At 39.9% G+C, this 19,919-nt stretch overlaps 1 pseudogene; it reads left to right on the top strand.

Annotated features, from left to right (window-relative positions):
• The first annotated feature begins 6,002 nt into the window (after positions 1 to 6,002).
• On the top strand, positions 6,003 to 7,786 carry LOC101711068 (lupus La protein homolog; annotated as a pseudogene).
• The last annotated feature ends 12,133 nt before the right edge of the window (positions 7,787 to 19,919 follow it).

The following is a 19,919-nucleotide window of genomic DNA, read 5'->3' as shown; positions in this document are numbered from 1 at the left end:
AGCCACTGCACACATTCTGCCTGTGTAACTGTGTATGTGTAAATGCACATGGAACATGAATTGTAGCATACATGTCATCATGTAACCGAGTTCCATTCCTATCTCAAATGCATTGTGTGTCTCTGTGTTGTGGCATCTGAAGGCATGTATTTTAATCCTGCAGATGCATATTTAGATTGTTAATGATACTTTGCTATGAGACAAAACACTACAGGGGACATCCCCGAACATATTCCCAATTGTGCTAGATAGTTTCCATCTGTCCCTCCAGATCTAGAAAAGTTGGAGCTGAGAAGAGTTGGGTAACTTATTCAGAATTCTACCTTCCACAGGCAATTGCAGAGTTCATTACAGGTTGTGTCAATGCATATAATTGGATTGTCTGCTCCTGTAATTAACTTTATCATATCCCAAGAGGCCAATTCAGCTCAGCCACCAGCAGCTTTTTTGGCTGAGCTGTTAGGCATGGTTGGTGTACCCATAACCCTAGTCAGCTTTCTCAATAACATCCCTGGGTATAAGTCAGGACAGGTGAATTTATGAGGAGTGACAGGGGAGCTGGCTTCCCCTTCAGCAGTCAGACCCACTCCCTGGTGTGGCAATAGGACCTGGGACCTGCACATGACCTAAGGAATCTCAGCTGGCATTTGTCCAGAGGTCCTGGTTCCATACTTCCTGTTCTCGCTGCTGTGCTCTGGCTTCTTTTTACCTTCGCTCTGCCATGCCAATGAGATCTTCATACTTCCTTTCCCGAATGGAAAGCCCAGAGCCCTGTTCAGGTGCTGCATGGACCCGGAAGTCAGTGGACATGCTGGTCTCCTCTGTCTGGAGCCTCAGCAGCCGTAGAAGTCAGTGCTTCACAGGGGTATAGGCCCAGCTCCAGCCAGTTGGAAGGTGCCTTGGGCTTGGAAAGGCTTAATCCCAAGGTGTTTCCCTCTCTCTCTCTCCTTTGTGGGTGTACATGATAGGTAAGTTTGCTTCATATGGGAAAGGTGCCTGTATCAGTCAGTGCTTACTAGAAAAACAGATTTAATGCAAGATATACAAATATATAAGAATTAATAAGATTGGCTTCCATTGGCCACCCACAGAGTCAGGTGAAGAAAGATGCAAAAGGTCAGTCACTGTGCACTGGAGATCCGAAGGATCCAGTCAAAGAGCTGGAGCTCCAGGTAGTGTCCTGTGCAAGTTCGTATCAGGAGGCTGAAGGTCTGCGCTGAAAGCCAGCTGTTGACGTGCAAGTGAAGGCACAGCCTGAAGCTCCTCCAAAAAAGCAGAAGTAACCCTTCTTTCTTCCTTTCCCTTTTATACCATTCTGGCAACAATCCTCCCTAGGATGAGTCTCCCACACCCAGAACTATCCTGAGCCAAGTTAGTTGGGAGTTTCTTACTCAACTTGACACAATTTGTTAACTATCACAGTGTCTCCTGACAGCTCCAAGTGTGTGTTTTTACAATTTGCAAATATAAATTCCTCTGCAAGAAGACTCTAAAGGGTGCTTTCCAGAACCCATAGCCTTCCCTCTTGGGGAGGGATGGGCAGACAGCTATCCTGCATGATGGAGGACACAAGGTGGTGACAAAGCATAGGTCTGTGTTGCACATTCTTCCCCAGACCTGCAGTGTCTGGTGCGTCCATTTCAGGGCCCAGTGGTTCTGCCCTACAGATCAGGCTTAATATTAATGAGCTCCAGCCCTCCTGCTCTCTCAACACTCACCACTGCTGGCCTCTAGGCCAAGCATGTCCTGCAGGGTCACCATTCTCTGCATGTCTGGGCTGCGATGACATTTGTGGTGAGAGTTCGGGGTGGTGGCAGTGACTGTCACAGTGGACCAGTGTGTGCTAAGGCCTCTGTGCTGCCTCCCACATCTAGTGTGATGAAGGTTTTGGCTCCTTCCAGGGCCACCCATCAAGGGCAAACCAGCCCGGAGGGTCACAAAGCATTTGTCTGGTGAAAGCTACAATTGTCTCACCTCTGTTTTCTTCTGTGCTTCTTTTTGACTCTTCTTCTGGGGGTCACAGGAGCAGGAGTGGGCTCTTTTCCAAGGAAAGGAATCACAGGCTTCCTCCCCAATCTGAGACACTGACTATTGTAACCCAGCCTACTTTGTCCATCACCATAGAAGTATGGGTTCCTAGGACTCAAAGGTCAAAGCTAGCTGCTCCCTGCTCCAACATTTTGCTGTTTCTTCCAGAAAAAAGGAAAAAAAAAGAAGGTACAGTATTGGTTTCTAAGAACTACAAAGGATTGGAGCCCTTTGAATAAAACTGCTTTTCTGTGAGCTCAGGATGGCAATTTAATTAGTCTGTCAGACAACATCGTTAATTTATCAAGAGCTGTGAATTCCACTTGAGACAAGTTATTAGTCAGGAACACCGTGGATGTTATTCTTCATGGTCAAATACACATAGCTTACCAGGCTGCAGTGATAAATCACATTTCATTCTCTTGCCAAAAGTAAAATCTATTTTTTGATATTGTTTAGAGCAGAAAACCACATATTGATTAAAAAATATGTATGAATAACCTAAGTCCCTAAACTCAGCTATAACATGACAAAGAATGAAAAGAATAAATGGAAGTTGGCAGCTACAAAGAAAAAAAAACTCCAGGAGAAAAACTGCTAACAAAACAAGGAGTCTTTGAAGGAGGCCTGTACAAAGGCATCATAGCATGACAAGGTGCCTCCTTTGATAATTGAAAATGGAGAAACAATTTTGACTTATATTTTCCTATGGGGAAGATTGAACGGCCTGTGTCCGGTACGGACTCCAAATCTATAAAGGACAGAGAGGGATTCAGGGGGGCATCAAAGATCCTTGGCAGGGGAACAGCTAAAGAAATGTGACTTCACAAATGGGTGTGATGGGTGGGAAGGAACGGTGCCTAAATTTAACCAAGGGAACACTGATATGGACCACTGTGGGTAACTTCAACTGGGTCTCAGAAGTTACTGCCTTTTTTATTTTTATTTATTTATTTTTTTTTTTTTTTTTTAGCAATATGTAGAAAGTGGTTTTATTATAAGGATGGCTGTGTTGGTTGGTTCAGCATTGGAAGATCTACCCCTAAAAGTCATCATTTTAATAGAGGAAAGGAAAAAGCCATATGATCCTGTCAGCAGTTGGAGAAAAAGTATTAGACTAAATTCTACAGCTGTTCATGGTGAAAGCTATCAGGAGACTGAAGTAGAACAGAACCTTCTCAACAGATCAAAGACATATATTCCATACTTCCAGCCAAAACGCCTTGTATGAATGGAGAAGATACAATGCTTTCTCCCTAAGGTGGGGAACAAGGGCAGATCCGCCTACTCTTCATCTGTCCATTAAACTTTGAAACATAGGCCTAAACCAAAACAATCTGGCAATAAAATAACACAATTAGGATAGGATTGGCAAGGTAGAAGCAAAATCTTTATATGTAGATAAAATGATCATCTACAGAGAAAATACTAAGAAATCTCCAGGGGCCCCGAGAACTTGTATTTGAATTTAGCAGGATTAGAGAACACAAGGTATATATAAAAATTCAGGTCTATGTATACTTGCTATTAATGAAGAATTGGATATTGAAATTGAAAAGTTATGTAGGAGTACAAAGGACCTAGAAAAGTAAAAAGAAAAAAAAACAGTGTTGGAAGATGTTTAGTACCTAATTTTAAGACTTCCTCTAAAGCTACAGTAATCAAGGCAGTGTTGGTGTAAGGAAAGACATATAGATCATTGGAATAAAACAGAGAATCTAGCAATCTAGCAATAGAACCACACATATATGGTCCACTGAGTTTTGAAAGATTATTTAACATTAACATTTTATAGAATATAAACTCAATTCAAGAACAGAGGAAAAGATAGTGTTTTCAGCAAATGGCACTAGAACACCTGGTATCCATATATAAAAAATTAACCTCAACCCTTTATTTCCATACATGAAAATAATTTGAAAGGATCTATGAACCTAAATATGAAAGACTAAAACTATAAAACTTTAAGAAGAAATTATAATGGAAAGTGTTTATGAATTTAGGGTAGGCAAGAACTTCCTAGGATTCAAAATACATGATGTATAAAAGAAAAAAATTCATAAATGAGATTCCATCAAAATTTAGAACTTTAAATGACATCGTTAAAATGAAAAGTAGTCCTTAAACAGATCATATTTCCAATGCATATAACCTATGACCAGAATATGTAAAGAACTCTTACAGCTCATTAATAGACAACGCAATTAAAAAGTAGACACAAGAAGATAAACAGCCAGCACAGCACAAGGAAAGGTGTGCAACTCTAGAATCAGAAAAATACTGATCACTACAATAACAAGATTGAATTACACACTCATTAGGGAGATGAAGTTAAAAGTTTTAGAAGCCTTGTCATGACTTTTTCTTCTTGTTGGATTCTCCCTGTTTGCGTTTAATTTGTCGTGCCCAGTGGATTCATTCTGCTGGGCTTCCTGGGGTTGTGATCCTCATTGTCTTTTCCTAGGATATTGTCTAAAATTTTTTGGAGTGCTGGTTTGGTATTCATGAAGTTCCTAAGGTGCTCTTTGTCATGAAAGTATCTTATTTCTCCATCAATTTTGAAAGATAATTTGGCAGGGTACATCAATCTGGGTTGGAGGCTGTTTTCCTTTAGGGCTTGAAATATGTCACTCCAAGCTCTTCTTGCCTTGAGGGTGTGCATTGACAAGTCTGCTGTGATTCTGATGGGCTTTCCTTTGTATGTGATTTGTTTCTTTTCTCTCACTGCTTGTAGAACTTTGTCCTTCTGTTGCGTTTCTGGAATCCTAACTATTATATGCCTATGTGTAGGGTTTTTTTTTGTCAAGGCTAGTTAGAGTCCTATATGCCACACTTATCTATATGTCAAGTTCTTTTCCCCTGCTTGGGAAGTTTTCTGCCATCACTTCTGTGAACAGTTTTTTTTAATGTCATTTGCACTCTCTCCTGTTTCTTCATTGACTCCAATCAGTCTTATGTTATTCTTCTTTGCATCATCTAGCAGCTGCTGGATTGATTTCTCATGGTCCCTTACAATTTTAAAGCAATTTTTCTTTTCCTGTTCACTAATTGCAATCTTATCTTCTACATCTGAAATTCTATCCTCACACTGGTTCATTCTGCTGTATAGACTTTCAATGGAGTTTTTAATCTCCTGGATATCTGTTTGCATCTGTTTTATGGATTCCATTTGTTTCCTACGTTGGGATTCCATCATGTTCCTCAGCTCCTCTATTTTTTTTATCTGTGTCCTCTCTAGATTTATTAATCATGTCTTGCACTATGGCACAATCTCTGCTGTTATCTGAAAAATTATTTCTGATTTCATTTTTTCCAGATCCTCTTTTGTTGCCAGTTCAGCAAGTCCAGGCGTTTGAGTATCAGATTGTTCCATCTCACTTCCCTTTGAGGTTGCTGTAGGCGATCTGGAAGTCTGTTTTTGAGGCTTGTTTACGTGTCTTCTCATTTCCACGGGTGGGGGTGGGGACCTGCTGCTGGCGCCCATGTGGCTCACCTCCTCTGCCCTGGGAGCAGTGGAATGGTGGCCGGGGAGCCTCTTCTTCTTCGCTGGGATTGGCTCAACTCCTCTGCCCTGGGAGCGGTGGTCGTTACTGTCTATTTTAAAGTACAGTTTTTTATTGATACTTTTCTTGTCTCCTTTCTACCTTCTATTTCTTCTATCCTACCTCACCATGACTGAGACCACCTCAAACAGAGACAATCTTTCTAGAAACCATCCTTCAGCCATAGAGATTCCAAAGCTATGATGCCAGGACTGAAATAATGATCAGCCAGATGCCAGCCCAGCAGCTAGCTGATCCTTCAAGCTGTATCAGAGTGTACCTGCTCCAGCTACTAAGCTGAATTCCCTTCCTATCCTCCCTCTAACTTTCTAATTAAAGCTTTTTTCCTCTATAAATTTATTCTTTAGTTTTAATTTTCATTTCAACTAAAGCAAGGACCCAAGCTAGCTGGCAACAATAAATATTTATAAAGTCAAAAGAAGATTCTCGGAAAAGGCACAGAAATCCTGCCTCGAGCGGTGCTCAGCAGTGCGTTTTCCAATTGCTGTCTGGCACAGGTGCATCCTTCCTGGTCCCTTGCCTCTGGCCAGTGCTGCATGGGCTGCAGTAGAGGTGGCATGCGGGGCTGGAGCCGCCCGCGGAGGAACGGGTGCTGGGGGTGCCCCACGTGCAGGGCCCAGGTGAGTCAGCGAAGCTTCGGGATGCAGTTCTAGTGGGGTCTTTGCCCACATCACCACGGCAGCCTTTCAGTTTCTAAACTCCACTGCTTTCTGGCCTACAGAAGCAGATTAGCCACAATGACTGAAAATGGTGATAATGAAAAACTAGCTGCTCTGGAAGCCAAAATCTGTCATCAAATTGAGTATGATTTTGGAGACTTCAATTTGCCATGGGACAAATTTGTAAAGGAACAGATCAAATTGGATGAAGGCTGGGTACCCTTAGAAATTATGATAAAATTCAACAGGCTCAGTTTCCTAACAACAGACTTGAATGTAATAGTGGAAGCATTGAGCAAATCTAAAGCAGAACTCATGGAAATCAGTGAAGATAAAACTAAAATCAGAAGATCTCCAAACAAACCCCTCTCTGAAGTGTACAAAAATAATGTAAAAAACCCAGATCTATTTATATTAAAAGCTTCCCAATGGATGCAACCCTTGATGATATCAAAGAATGGCTAGAAGATAAAGGTCAAGTACTAAACATCCAGATGAGAATATTACACAAAGCATTTAAGAGATCAATATTTGCTGTGTTTGATAGCATTGAATCTGCTAGATGTATAAAGACACAGACTTACTAATACTTTTTAAGGAAGATTATTTTGCCAAGAAAAATGAAGAAAGAAAGTAAAATAAAGCGGAAGCTAAATAAGAGCTAAACAAAAGCAAGAAGAAAAACAAAAGTTAGCAGAAGATGCTGAAATGAAATCTCTAGAAGAAAAGATTGGATGCCTGCTGAAGCTCTCAGGTGACTTAGATGATCAGACCTGTAGAGAGGATTTGCACATCCTTTTCTCAAATCATGGTGAAATAAAATGAATAGACTTTGTCAGAGGAACAAAAGAAGGGGTAATTCCATTTAAAGAAAAAGCCAAGAGAGCTGGAGATTTAGCTCAGTGGTTCTGCCGCCTGCCTCACAAGCGCAAGGTCCCAAGTTCGATCCCCAGTACCAAAAAAAGAGAAAAAGCTAAGGAAGCACTGGATAAAGCCAAAAATACAAACAATGATAGCCTACAATTAAGGAACAAAGAAGTGACGTGGAAAGTACTGGAAGGAGAGGTGGAAAAAGAAGCTTTGAAAAAAACCATAGAACATCAACAAGAAACCCTAAACAAATGGAAATCAAAAGGTCGCAAATTTAAAGGAAAAGGAAAAGGAAATAAAGCTGCTGAGCCTGCATCTGCTAAAGGAAAAGTACAGTTTCAGGGCAAGAAAACAAACTTTGATAGTGATGAAGGACGTGATGAAAATGGTGCAGCTGGACCAGTGAAAAGAGCAAGAGAAGAAACAGACAAAGAAGAACCTGCATCAAAGCAACAGAAAACAGAAAACGGTGCCGGAGACCAGTAGTTTAGTAACTAATTTTTTTATTCATCTTAGGTTTTTAAGCTGCTTTTTGTCTTTGGAGGCTTTTAAAAAAAACCAAATTAGGTCCACTTCAATGTCCACCTGTAAAGAAGGACAATTTTTTTTTGTTTTAACTTGTGTTTTTGTTGTTATCCACACACATGTTTTAGATGTATAGTTCTGTTTGTGTTCAAATGACTCAAATATCAAAGGAAGATTCCTCTACTAAATTCCCTTTGTAATATGAAAATGTATTAGTATAAAATAACAAAATATATACTATATAAAAATTTTTAAAAAAAGATTCTCCTTTAAAAATAACTTTAAGTTTCTTCTAGCTAAGCCCTGTCCGTTGCACATGAGTCAGAAACCATGAACAAGCAAGAAGAAAGGAATAAGAACCAGATGCAGTTCCTGGGGCTCCAAGGGCCCATGGATGCCCTGGGCTTGGAGCTGACTGGCGTTGCTGACTCAGTGCACTTGTCTTGGTGAACTTGATGGCCAGGGAAGAGGCAGCAAATGGGGATGGTGGCCCTCACTGGGCTCAAATGCCAGGGCTTGTAGGAAGGAGGCTTTGGGTCCATGCACACTCCAAGCCTTGCCTGAGTGACAAATGTGCAAATCAAATGTGGTCTTATCCCCTGCTGTCTTTCTGGAAGGGCAGAGACGATCACAGGGGCTTGGGGTGGGGGTGGGGTGACAGGTACTCCCCTCCCTCCACCCACCTCCTACCCCAGTGCCCTACCTTCACTGTATCCCTTTGTGTCTGATTTTCCTGATTCTTCTCTTTGGGCTTTATTTCCCACTCTCCCATCCCTAATACAGACTTTATGCATTTAATTTACATTTTTTATTAGTAGCACTGCGGGGTTTTTACATGCTTCTCATTATGATATTGTCAAGCATTAAACAACAAAACATCAGCCTTTAAAGAAGGGAGCAGAGGAACCAACACTTGGAGGAGGGAAAGAGGTGCCCAGGCCCCAGGAGGAGCTGGGCCTGGTGCAGAGAGCTGGAGCTGGAGGAAAGAGCCTCAGCTAGCATGCAGGGTGTCAGGGATAGGTGTGTGTCGGGGGGGTGGTCACAGAGCTGTCTGGTTAACACAGGAAGAGCAAGTAGGGGCTTTGGAGCACAGTCAAAGCAGAAGGCAGATGCACCCTGAAGTGAGCTCGGGTGTGTATCCCATATCTCCACCCTGGGCTGTGGAATTATACCCTACCAGGACAGAAGTTGACAGAATGACCTAGAGGCCAAACCCAGCCTCTTGACATCTAGTAAAGACACTGCTGTATTCTGCAAGATAAGTAAGAGCTGAGGCAGGAGGGTCAGGATTTGTTGGCTGCAGCACCTGGGGTAGGTGGAGATGGTGCAGAGGCAGGGGTGAGGCATGTGGAGGAGGGTGGACCACCAGAGTATGTAATTCCCCTGCTTCAGTGACCTTGGGAGTTAGGGGTGTAAGTGGGGTCTGCCCCCCAGTGCTTTCTGACTTGCTTTTCAGGAGGTAAATGATCTGAGGTAGGGATGGGGGGCCACTTATTAGCCAAGCCAGTCAGACACAGGGTCAGGGCTCATCCCCCACACCTGCTGCTGCATGGTCTTCTCAAATATGCAGCTGGGTTCCATTTCTCCTAGAGCCTTTAGCACCTGGTGCATGGAAAGATGATGAATGAATGAACGAACAAATGAATGAGTGAGGAGTGTATTTTAAAATACCAGGTGTGGTGGCATACACCTGTAATCTCAGCACTCTAGATGGCTGAGGCAAGAGGACTGAAAGTTCAAACTCAGCCTAGGCAACTTAGTGAGACCTTATCTCTAAAAAAGAAGAAAGAGGAGAAGGAGAAGGATAAGAAGGGGAAGGGGAGGGGGAGAAATAAAGGAAAGAAAAAGAAAGAAGGAACAGAAAAAGAAAGTTTAAAAACACTACCACATGAAACTATCCATTCTCGACCCTGCTGCAGACAGGCAGGTCTGCCCACACCCTACCGAGGTCCCGAGTCACAGGGAACATGCCGAATCAGCCCGCTGCAGACAGGGAGCCACCTGGTTCCACACTACAAAGACGCAGAGGAAACCAGACCACCAGACCAAGGTACTGAGTCCCGCTGCTCCTGGCCCAGAGGTAGGGGCTTTTGAGCCACCGTCCCATTGCTCCTGGTCCAGAGGAAAGGGCTTCCCGGTCACCATCCCTCCCGCGGCTCCCAGCCCAGAGGAAAGGGCTTTTGGGCCACCTTCTGTCCCGCTGCTCCTGGCCCAGAGGGAGGGGCTTCTGGCCCACCATCCCTCCTACTGCTCCCAGCCCACAGGAAAGGGCTTTTGGGCCACCATCCCTACCGCTGCTCCCAGCCCCTGTTCCACCTCTCCCAGCTCAGAGGAGGTAATCCGTGCAGGCACTAACAGCCCCCCGCCCCAGTCGAAATGAGAAAACACGTAAATAAGTCTCAAAACCAGACTTCCAGATCACCTACAGCAACCCCAAATGGAAACGAGATGGAACATTCTGATACTCAACCACCTGGACCCACTGAACTGGCAACAAAAGGGGATCTGGAAAAAATGAAATCAGAAATAATTTCTCAGATAACAGGAGAAATTGTGCCCCTAGTGCAAGACATGATTAATAAATCTAGAGAGGAGCTCAGGAACATGATGGAATCCCAACATAAGAAACAAATGGAATCCATAAAACAGATGCAAATAGATTTCCAGGATATGAAAAACTCCACTGAAAGTCTACACACCAGAATAAGCCAATGAGAGGACAGAATTTCAGATATAGAAGATAAGATTGCAATTAGTGACCAGGAAAAGAAAAATTGCTTCAAAATTATAAGGGAACACAAGAAATCAATCCAGCAGCTGCTAGATGATGCAAAGAAGAATAACATAAGACTGATTGGGCTCAATGAAGAAACAGGAGAAGGTGGAGATGACATAAAAAAATCTCTTCACAGAAATAATGGCAGAAAACTTCCCAGGCAGGGGAAAAGAGCTGGACATACAGACAAGTGAGGCATATAGGACTCCAAATAGCCTTGATCAAAAAAAATCTACACATAGGCATATAATTGTTAAGATTCCAGAAACACAACAGAAGAACAAAGTTCTCCAAGCAGTCAGAGAAAAGAAACAAATCACATACAAAGGAAAGCCCATCAGAATCACAGCAGACTTCTCAACACAAACCATCAAGGCAAGAAGAGCTTGGAGTGACATATTCCAAGCCCTAAAAGAAAACAGCCTCCAACCCAGATTCATGTACCCTGCAAAACTATCTTTCAAAATGGATGGGGAAATAAGATACTTTCATGACAAAGAGCACCTTAGGAACTTCGTGAATACCAAACCAGCACTCCAAAGAATTTTACACAATATCCTGGGAACAGACATTGAGGATCACAACCCCAGGAAGCAAAGCAGAATGAATTCATATGGCATGACAAGAAATTAAATGTAAAGGGGGAGAAAACCAACAAAAAGAAAAAGTCATGGCAATGACAAGTCAATATGTTTCAGTTATAACCATCAATGTTAATGGTCTCAATTCACCAAGCAAAAGAAATAGACTGGCAGAATGGGTCAAGAAGCAAAATCCAACAATATGCTGCATACAAGAAACACACTTAATTCAAAAGGAAACTCATAGACTGAAAGTTAAAGGGTGGAAAACAATACTCCATGCGACAGGAACCCCCAAAAAAGCAGGAGTAGCTATCCTCTTTGCAGATCAAGTAGATTTCAAACCAACACTGATTAAGAGAGATGAAGAAGGACACTACATCCTTGTAAAGGGAAGAATCCAAGAGGAAGAGATGACAATCATAAATATCTATGCACCAAACATTCATGTGCCCAACTATATAAAACAAATACTAAAGGACATGAAAAGTCATATATGCACTAATACAACTGTAGTGGGGGACCTCAACACCCCACTGTCACAAATAGATAGATCAACTAGACAAAAAATAAGTAATGAAATAATAGAACTCAATCAAACTCTTGAACAAATGAACTTAATAGATGTTTACAGAGTCTTCCACCCCACAAAATCAGAATACACATTCTTCTGAGCTGCACATGGGTCATTCTCCAAAATCGACCACATACTCACACATAGAACATGTTTAAGTAAGTGCAAAGGAATTGAAGTTATCCCCTGTATATTATCAGACCATAGTGTGATGAAATTGGAGATCCATAGCAAAAGAAATTCAAAAAATTTCATAAACACATGGAAATTGAACAACTCACTTCTGAATAACCAATGGGTCACAGAGGAAATTAAAGAAGAAATCAGACAGTTCCTTCAATTAAATGACAATGACAATACAACACATTGGAATCTATGGGACACAATGAAAGCAGTCTTATGAGGGAAATTCATAGCAGTGAATACGCATGTTAGGAAAACAGAACAAGCCCAATTAAACAACCTGATGCTGAACTTCATGCTTCTAGAAAAAGAAGAGCAGGACAACCTCAGAGCTCATACAAGGGAGGAAATTATAAAGATCAGAGGAGAAATCAATGCAATGGAGACTAAGAGAATGATACAAAAAATCAATGAAGCCAAGAGTTGGTTCTTCAGAAGAATCAACAAAATTGACAAACCTTTAGCCAACCTTGTCAGAAAAAGGAAAGAAAAGGCCCAAATCGATGCAATTAGGAATGAAAAGGGTGAAATTACAACAGACCCAGCAGAAATCCAGAGGATCATCAATACCTACTTCCAGAACCTATATGCCAATAAGATGGACAACACAGAAGACATGGACAGATTCCTAGATACATAGGAATTAGCAAAGTTGAATGAAGAAGACCTAAAATTTCTGAACAACCCAATATCAACCAATGAAATTGAAGATGTAATTAAAAACTTATCAACTAAGAAAAGCCTGGGCCCTGGTGGCTTCACTGCTGAATTCTACAAGACATTTAGAGAGGAACTACTGCCACTACTGGTTAAACTCTTCAATGAAATTGAAAGGGAAGCAATACTCCCAAATTCATTCCTGGAAGCAAGCATCACCTTGATCCCCAAAGCAGAGAAAGACCCAACTGAAAAAGAGAACTATAGGCCAATCTCACTAATGAACATAGATGCAAAAATCCTTAATAAGATAATGGCAAACAGAATGCAGAAGATCATCAAGAAGATCATACACCCTGATCAAGTGGGATTCATCCCAGGAATGCAGGGATGGTTCAACATACGAAAATCAATCAGTGTAATACACTATATCAATAGAGCCAAGGACAAAAACCATATGATTATCTCCATAGATGCAGAAAAAGCATTTGACAAAATCCAACATGCATTTATGATAAAAACTCTACAAAAAATTGGAATAGATGGTCTCTACCTCAAACTGATAGAAGCCATCTATGAAAAACCAATAGCCAATATCATACTAAATGGTCAAAAACTGAAACCCTTCACACTAAAATCAGGAAGAAGACAAGGATGTCCACTATCACCACTCTTGTTCAATATAGTTCTGGAAACATTAGCCACAGCAATTAGGCAAGAGAAAGAAATAAAAGGAATAAAGATGGGTAATGAAGAAGTCAAATTGTCATTATGTGCAGATGACATGATACTCTATATAGAAGACCCCAAGAACTCCACTAAAAGTCTTCTAGACTTAATAACCAAATTCAGTCAAGTAGCTGGTTACAAGGTCAACACATAAAAATCAATAGCTTTCCTCTACACCAATGACAGACTCACTGAGAGAGAAACAGGGCAAATAATTCCTTTCACAATAGCATCCAAAAAACTGAAATACCTAGGAATCAACCTAACGAAAGAAATCAAAGACCTCTTCTCTGAAAACTATGGCACTCTGAAAAGAGAGATTGAAGATGGTATCAGAAAATGGACAGACATCCCCTGCTCCTTGCTAGGAAGGATTAATATAGTGAAAATGGTCATACTTCTAAAACTGCTATATAGATTTAATGCAATTCCAATTGAGATCCCAGCAGCATACTTCATGGACCTTGAGAAAACAATCCAAAAATTCATTTGGAAGAAGAAGAGACCCAGAATATCAAAAGCAATTCTAGGTAACAGAGACATGGCAGGGGGTATCACTATCCCCAACCTGCAACTATACTACAAAGCTACTGTGATAAAAACAGCATGGTACTGGCAAAGAAACAGACTTGAGGACCAGTGGAACAGATTAGAAGATGCAGAAACAATGCCAGACACACTCAGCCATCTCATCTTTGATAAAGGAGCCAAACACCCTCACTGGAGGAAAGATAGCCTCTTTAATAAATGGTGCTGGACAAATTGGGCTTCAACGTGCCAAAGATTAAAACTAGACCTGTATCTCTCACCATGCACTAAACTAAAATCAAAATGGATTAAAGATCTAAATATTAAAATAGAAATTCTGAACCCGTTGGAACAGAGGTTAGGTAGAACCCTTGAAGACATCAGTATAGGAAAAGATTTTATGAACAAAACCTCAGTTGCCTGTGAACTAGCACAAACAATCAACAAGTGGGATCTCTTCTTATTAGAAGGCTTCTGCACAGCAAGAGAAACCACCAGCAGTGTGAAGAGACAACCCACAATGTGGGAAAAAATCTTCACCTTCTCTTCCTGAGACAAAAGTCTACTATCTCGAATCTATAAAGAAATTAAAATGATCAGACCTCTCAAATTTAAAGACCCAATCCAAAAATGGGCATCTAAAATGAACAGACATTTCTCAGACAAAGAAGTAGAAATAGCAAATAAATACATGAAAAAATGTTCAACATCACTGGTTATTCGAGAGATGCAAATGAAAACAACACTGAGATTCCACTTCACCCCAGAAAAAATGGCTGCTAAAATGATATCAACCAATAACAAATGCTGGCGGGGCTGTTGGGAAAGAGGAACCCTGCTCCACTGCTGGTGGGAATGTAGACTGGTGCAACCACTGTGGAAATCAGTATGGAGATACCTCAAAGAACTAGGACTGGAAGTCCCATTTGACCTCGCTATTCCACTGCTGGGGATCTTCCCCAAAGAATTAAAAGAATCATACCACAGTGATATATGTGCACCCATGTTCATAGCAGCACAGTTTGTAATATATAAAACTTGAAAACAGCCCAAATGCCCATCAACTGGAGACTGGATAAAGAAAATGTGGGGTTTTTTATAAAATGGAGTACTACTCAGCCATAAAAAATGAGAAATTAGAGACATTTATAGCTAAGTGGATGCACATTGAGGCCATACTCTTAAGTGAAATAAATAGGACACACATGTATAAATACCGAATAGTTTCTCTGGTGTGAGAAACTGAAAGTGTAAATAAGGACTAAATGTATAAGGTAATGTGAAATAGGAAGAAAAGGGGCAAAGGGGAAGGAAGTGGGAGGGCTAGGGGAAAGGATAGAAGGGAATGGGATTAATATGAGAAAATGGAAAAATAGGAACAAAATCTTTGTAAACAGGGAGGAATGGAGGGGTTGAAGGGAGGGCTGGGCAAGGGTGAAAAATAAGAACCAAGAGAGACTATGTAAAGGTGCACATTTCCAATGATGAATGTCATTATATTGTATACCTAAAATGTACCAATGATTAGAATGAGTAATCGATAATGTAAAATAGGAAGAAAAGGTCCAAAGGGGTAGGGGTAGTGGGAGGGGCAGGGGAAAGGAAAGAAGGGAAAGGAAAAATGCTAAGAAATGGAAAAAATGGAAATAAAGTCTTTGTAAATAGGGAAGGGTGGAGGACATGAAGGGAGGGCTAGGAATGGAGAAAAAATAAGAACCAAGATGCATTATGTAAAGGTACAATTCCCAATGAGAAATGTAATTGTGTTGTATACCTATAATGTACCAATAAAAGAATTTTAAAAAAAAGAAAGAAACTATCCATTCTCTATTACAAGGCTGGTGGGTGAGTTCAACCCAGAAAAGTATGTGGTGCCTGACTGGAGCACAGGAAGTTAGAGGTACAAGGCAGGCACAGTGTGCAGAACCTGGGGTGGAAAACACACAAAGGGCTGGAGTGACATACATGTGACCACATCATTTATCCACTAAATCAATTTGATTGTAAGAGTAAATTGTAATAGTTAAAAGTATTGATTACTGACTGAAATTGGATTATTATATTGATGGTTCTACAATATATTTTTTAAACTTTTTCAAGAAAATACTCCTTAAAAATAGAAAGATCATATGTCCATGTACATTGAACCCAAAATGTAAAGTAACTTCTTTATAGTGGTTTGAAATGAAGGATAATATAAGAGAATAGTTATTATTGATATGCACACACATATTTGGATCAGTTTGTTTAATATCTAATACAGTGTTGCTATTGCTTTTCTAAAGAATCCTTTTTGGATTTCTTTCTGTAAGTCTTCATATTTTAAATTTTTTCACAGAATTGTCTGTGATCTTCAAACTGGCATTTGGAGGTCAATTAATTTGAAATCATTGACATACTTGATATTTTTCTATAGTTTATAACATATAAGTCTTTAAGTTATTTATTTGGTGCAGGAGATCAAACCAGGACCCACAGGCTAAACACATACCCTACCACTGAGCTCTATCCCCAACCCCTAAAATTTTCAATCAAGTCAGTACTGTCTGTGCAGGTGCATAGATACCTGGAAAGCTCAGATTGAGGCTGCTGTTCTCAACAGTTGTTTTTGCACTGAATACATAAATGATTCAGTCTAAATGTCCAAACATGTGCTGCTTTTGTTCAGAGTGCCCATCTTCCAAAATTTTTGCAAGATAAAATTTGTCAAGTAAGTTACTTCTTTTATGCTTTTAAGCGTTTTGCTACGTATAGATGCTACCAAAGTCATAGCCTTTCTCAATTTCATTCTATTTCAATAAAATAAAATTAATCATGTTAAAAATAAGAGCTCCTACTGTGATAAAAACAGCATGGTACTGGCAAAGAAATAGACCCAAGGATCAGTGGAATAGATTGGAAGACGCAGAAACAACTCCAGACACACTCAGCCACCTCATCTTTGACAAAGGAGCCAACCATCATCATTGGAGGAAAGAGAACCTATTTAATAAATGGTGTTGGAAAAACTGGATTTCAACCTGCCAAAGATTAAAACTAGACCCATACCTATCACCATGCACTAAACTAAGATCTAAGTGGATTAAAGATGTAAATATTAAGACAGAAACACTAAACTTGCTGGAAGATAAGTTAGGTAGAATTCTTGAAGATATTGGCATAGGAAAAGACTTTATGAACAGCTAGCACAAAGAATCAAAAACTGGGATTTCCTCTTATTAAAAAGCTTCTGCACTGCAAGAGAAACCACCAACAGAGCTAAGAGACAACCTACAATGTGGGAAACAATTTTCAGCAGCTATAACTCAGACAAAGGGCTACTATCTAGAATATATAAAGAACTGAAAAAAATCAGACCCCCCCAAATTCAAAGACCCAAAAATGGGCATCTGAAATGAACAGACATTTCTCAGGCAAAGAAGTAAAAGCAACAAATAAACATATGAAAAAATGTTCGACATCACTCGTCATTCGAGAGATGCAGATGAAAACAACACTGAGATTCCACCTCACCCCAGAAAGAGTGGCTGCTATCAAGAAATCAACCAATAACAAATGCTGGCGGGGGTGTGGAGAGAAAGGAACCCTGCTCCATTGTTGGTGGGAGTGCAGACTGGTGTGACCACTGTGGAAATCAGTATGGAGATACCTCAAAGAACTAGGACTAGACATCCTATTTGACCCAGCTATTCCCCTGCTGGGTATTTACCCAAAAGAATTAAAAGAATCATACCACAGAGATACATGTGCACCCATATTTATTGCGGCACAGTTTGTAATAGCTAAAGCTTGGAAACAGCCCAAGTGCCCATCAACTGGAAACTGGATAAAGAAGATATTTTTTTTTATAAAATGGAGTACTACTCAGCCATAAAGAATGAGAAACTAGAGTCATTTATAGCTAAATGGATGCATATTGAGGCCGTACTCTTAAGTGAAATAAATAGGACACACATGTGTAAATACCAAATAGTTTCTCTAGTGTGAGAAACTGAGAGTGTAAATAAGGATTAAAAGGAATAATAACTAATAATTGATACTTTGAAATAGGAAAAGGTCCAAAGGGGTAGGGGTGGTGGGAGGAGATGGGGAAAGGAATAATTATGAGAAAAGAAAAAAAATGGAAATGAAGTCTATGTAAATAGGGAAGGGTGGAAGGGTGAAGGGCACACAGGTAATGGGGAAAAAATAAGAACCAAGATACATCATGTACAGGTACAAGCACCCAATGATAAACGTAAACGTATTGTATACCTAAAATGTACCAATACAAGAATTTAAGCAAAAAAAAAAATACAAGAGCTCCATCAAAAGACTCAAAATACTCCAAAATGCACTTAAGGAGTTTCAAAAACTAAATCTTGTACACTGTCCTAATCTTTTTTTAATGAAAAATAAACATTTATTTCTCCACACAAATATGCATATTAATCAGGGTTTAGCTGGTGCAGCTGGCATCAGATCTGAGCTGCAGGTTAGGTCTGTTCCATGCAGTCCTCATTCTCCTTGAACCAGTGCCTACTTAAGGTGTGTGCTGTTCATGGAAAAGGGATATATTGAAGGAAATGAACTGATTATGCAAGTACATTTTAAACCTTTGCTCATGCCATGTCCACCAAAATCCCATTGACCAAACTGAGTCCATTTCCAAGCCCAATGCCAAAAGGTTGGTGTTCTGGCTCATATCTAGATGACCTCCCAAAGCTTCATGAGCCTGTAGGTGGGGCTTTTGGGACTAACTGGATCAGAGGTGTGTGATACTGGACTATGGATTTGCTGAAGAAGGAAAACCTACCCTGTGTTTGGGTGCTGCCATGCAAAAGGCTTATAGCCTGGACAGAATAAAAGGGAAAGCAGAGGGAAGGCTGCTACTCCTGCCTGAACAACATGAACTGTTTCTCCTCTGCCATGCTGCCCTGCCTTGAAGTCAGCTGACTGTGGACTGAAAACTCTACAAACTGTGAGCTAAAATAAACCTTTCCTCCTTTAACTTGAGGGTGTCAGGTGTTTTGTCCCAGCAATGAGAAAGTAACTAAGACAGTTGGAAAATACACCCTGCCTTCCATGATGTCATGACAATAGTATGCAAGAGAAATACATGAAGTTCACTCCAGATCACAAAGCAAAACCCAGCCAATTCTATGCTGATATATGAGAGGCACACATAAGAAAAAATTCAAAAGGGCTAAATCTGAAGAGATGGACAGATATTTGCAGATAAATGAAAACACTGAAAAAGGAATGGGGAAAAAGTTACAGCCTTGATTTCTGGTGAGATCAGCCTTTAAATCAGCCTTTAAAATAATGTGATAAATTGACTAGTTGGACATTGTTGCAAAAGCCTGTAATCCCAGTACTGAGGGAGACTGAGGCAATAGGATCACAAATCCAAGTTCCACTTGGACAACTAAGCAAGATCTCATCTCAAAATTTAAAAAATTAAAATTAAAAAGGGCTGGGCTTGTAGTTCAGTGCAAAGGCCCTGGGTTTAATACCCAGTACTGCCAAAAAAAAAGGAAAAATGATATTGGTAAAACTACAATTCCCAGTGAACCCATAATAGTTTTGAATATCTGTGCACCAAATAATATAGCAGCAACTTTCCAGAAGCAAAAGCTATATGAAATGCAAGAAGTCATAATAATTTATTAGTAACAGGTAGCCACACTACTCTGAATCAAGACACATAAAGAGGACAAATATTAAATTATATAGAATCCCTCATTTTTTATCATTATGGTACCAAAGTTTATGCTCTGACAATAGAGAAAAATGCATTTTCAAGTACACAGAACATTTATGAAAACTAATCAAATATTCATGTAAAAATGAGATCAAATTTATACACACTGTAATCACTGTGCAGTAAAATTATAATTAATTTTAAAACCAAAACATTCTTTCAAAGTGCAAATGCTGTTAATGATTAAATGATTGTTAAAATACTGATACCATCTAAAGATGTAAAGATTTTTTTAAAAAATGATAACATCTTATATCAAAATCTGTAATACAATAAAGCAATGATGCAAGGAAATTTACATCAAATATGAAAGAAAGAAGAAACTTCAAATTCAAAATTAGGAAAACAACAACAAAGTAAACAAGGCAGAAACAAGTGATAGTAAAAAATAAAATTTAAACAGTTGGAAAAAACACTGTCTTAATCTTGTATAAAATTATTCTAATTTATTTAGGGTTTACATCACTTCTATAAAGATAAATTTGTTATTTCCCTATTTGCAA

Source organism: Heterocephalus glaber, unplaced genomic scaffold (genome assembly GCF_053883595.1).
Source record: "Heterocephalus glaber isolate CG9 unplaced genomic scaffold, H.glaber_assembly_v1.0 deba00001472, whole genome shotgun sequence".
Classification (NCBI taxonomy): domain Eukaryota; kingdom Metazoa; phylum Chordata; class Mammalia; order Rodentia; family Bathyergidae; genus Heterocephalus; species Heterocephalus glaber.
Note: the sequence above shows the minus strand (reverse complement) of the source record. Positions and strands in the feature narration are given on the sequence as shown.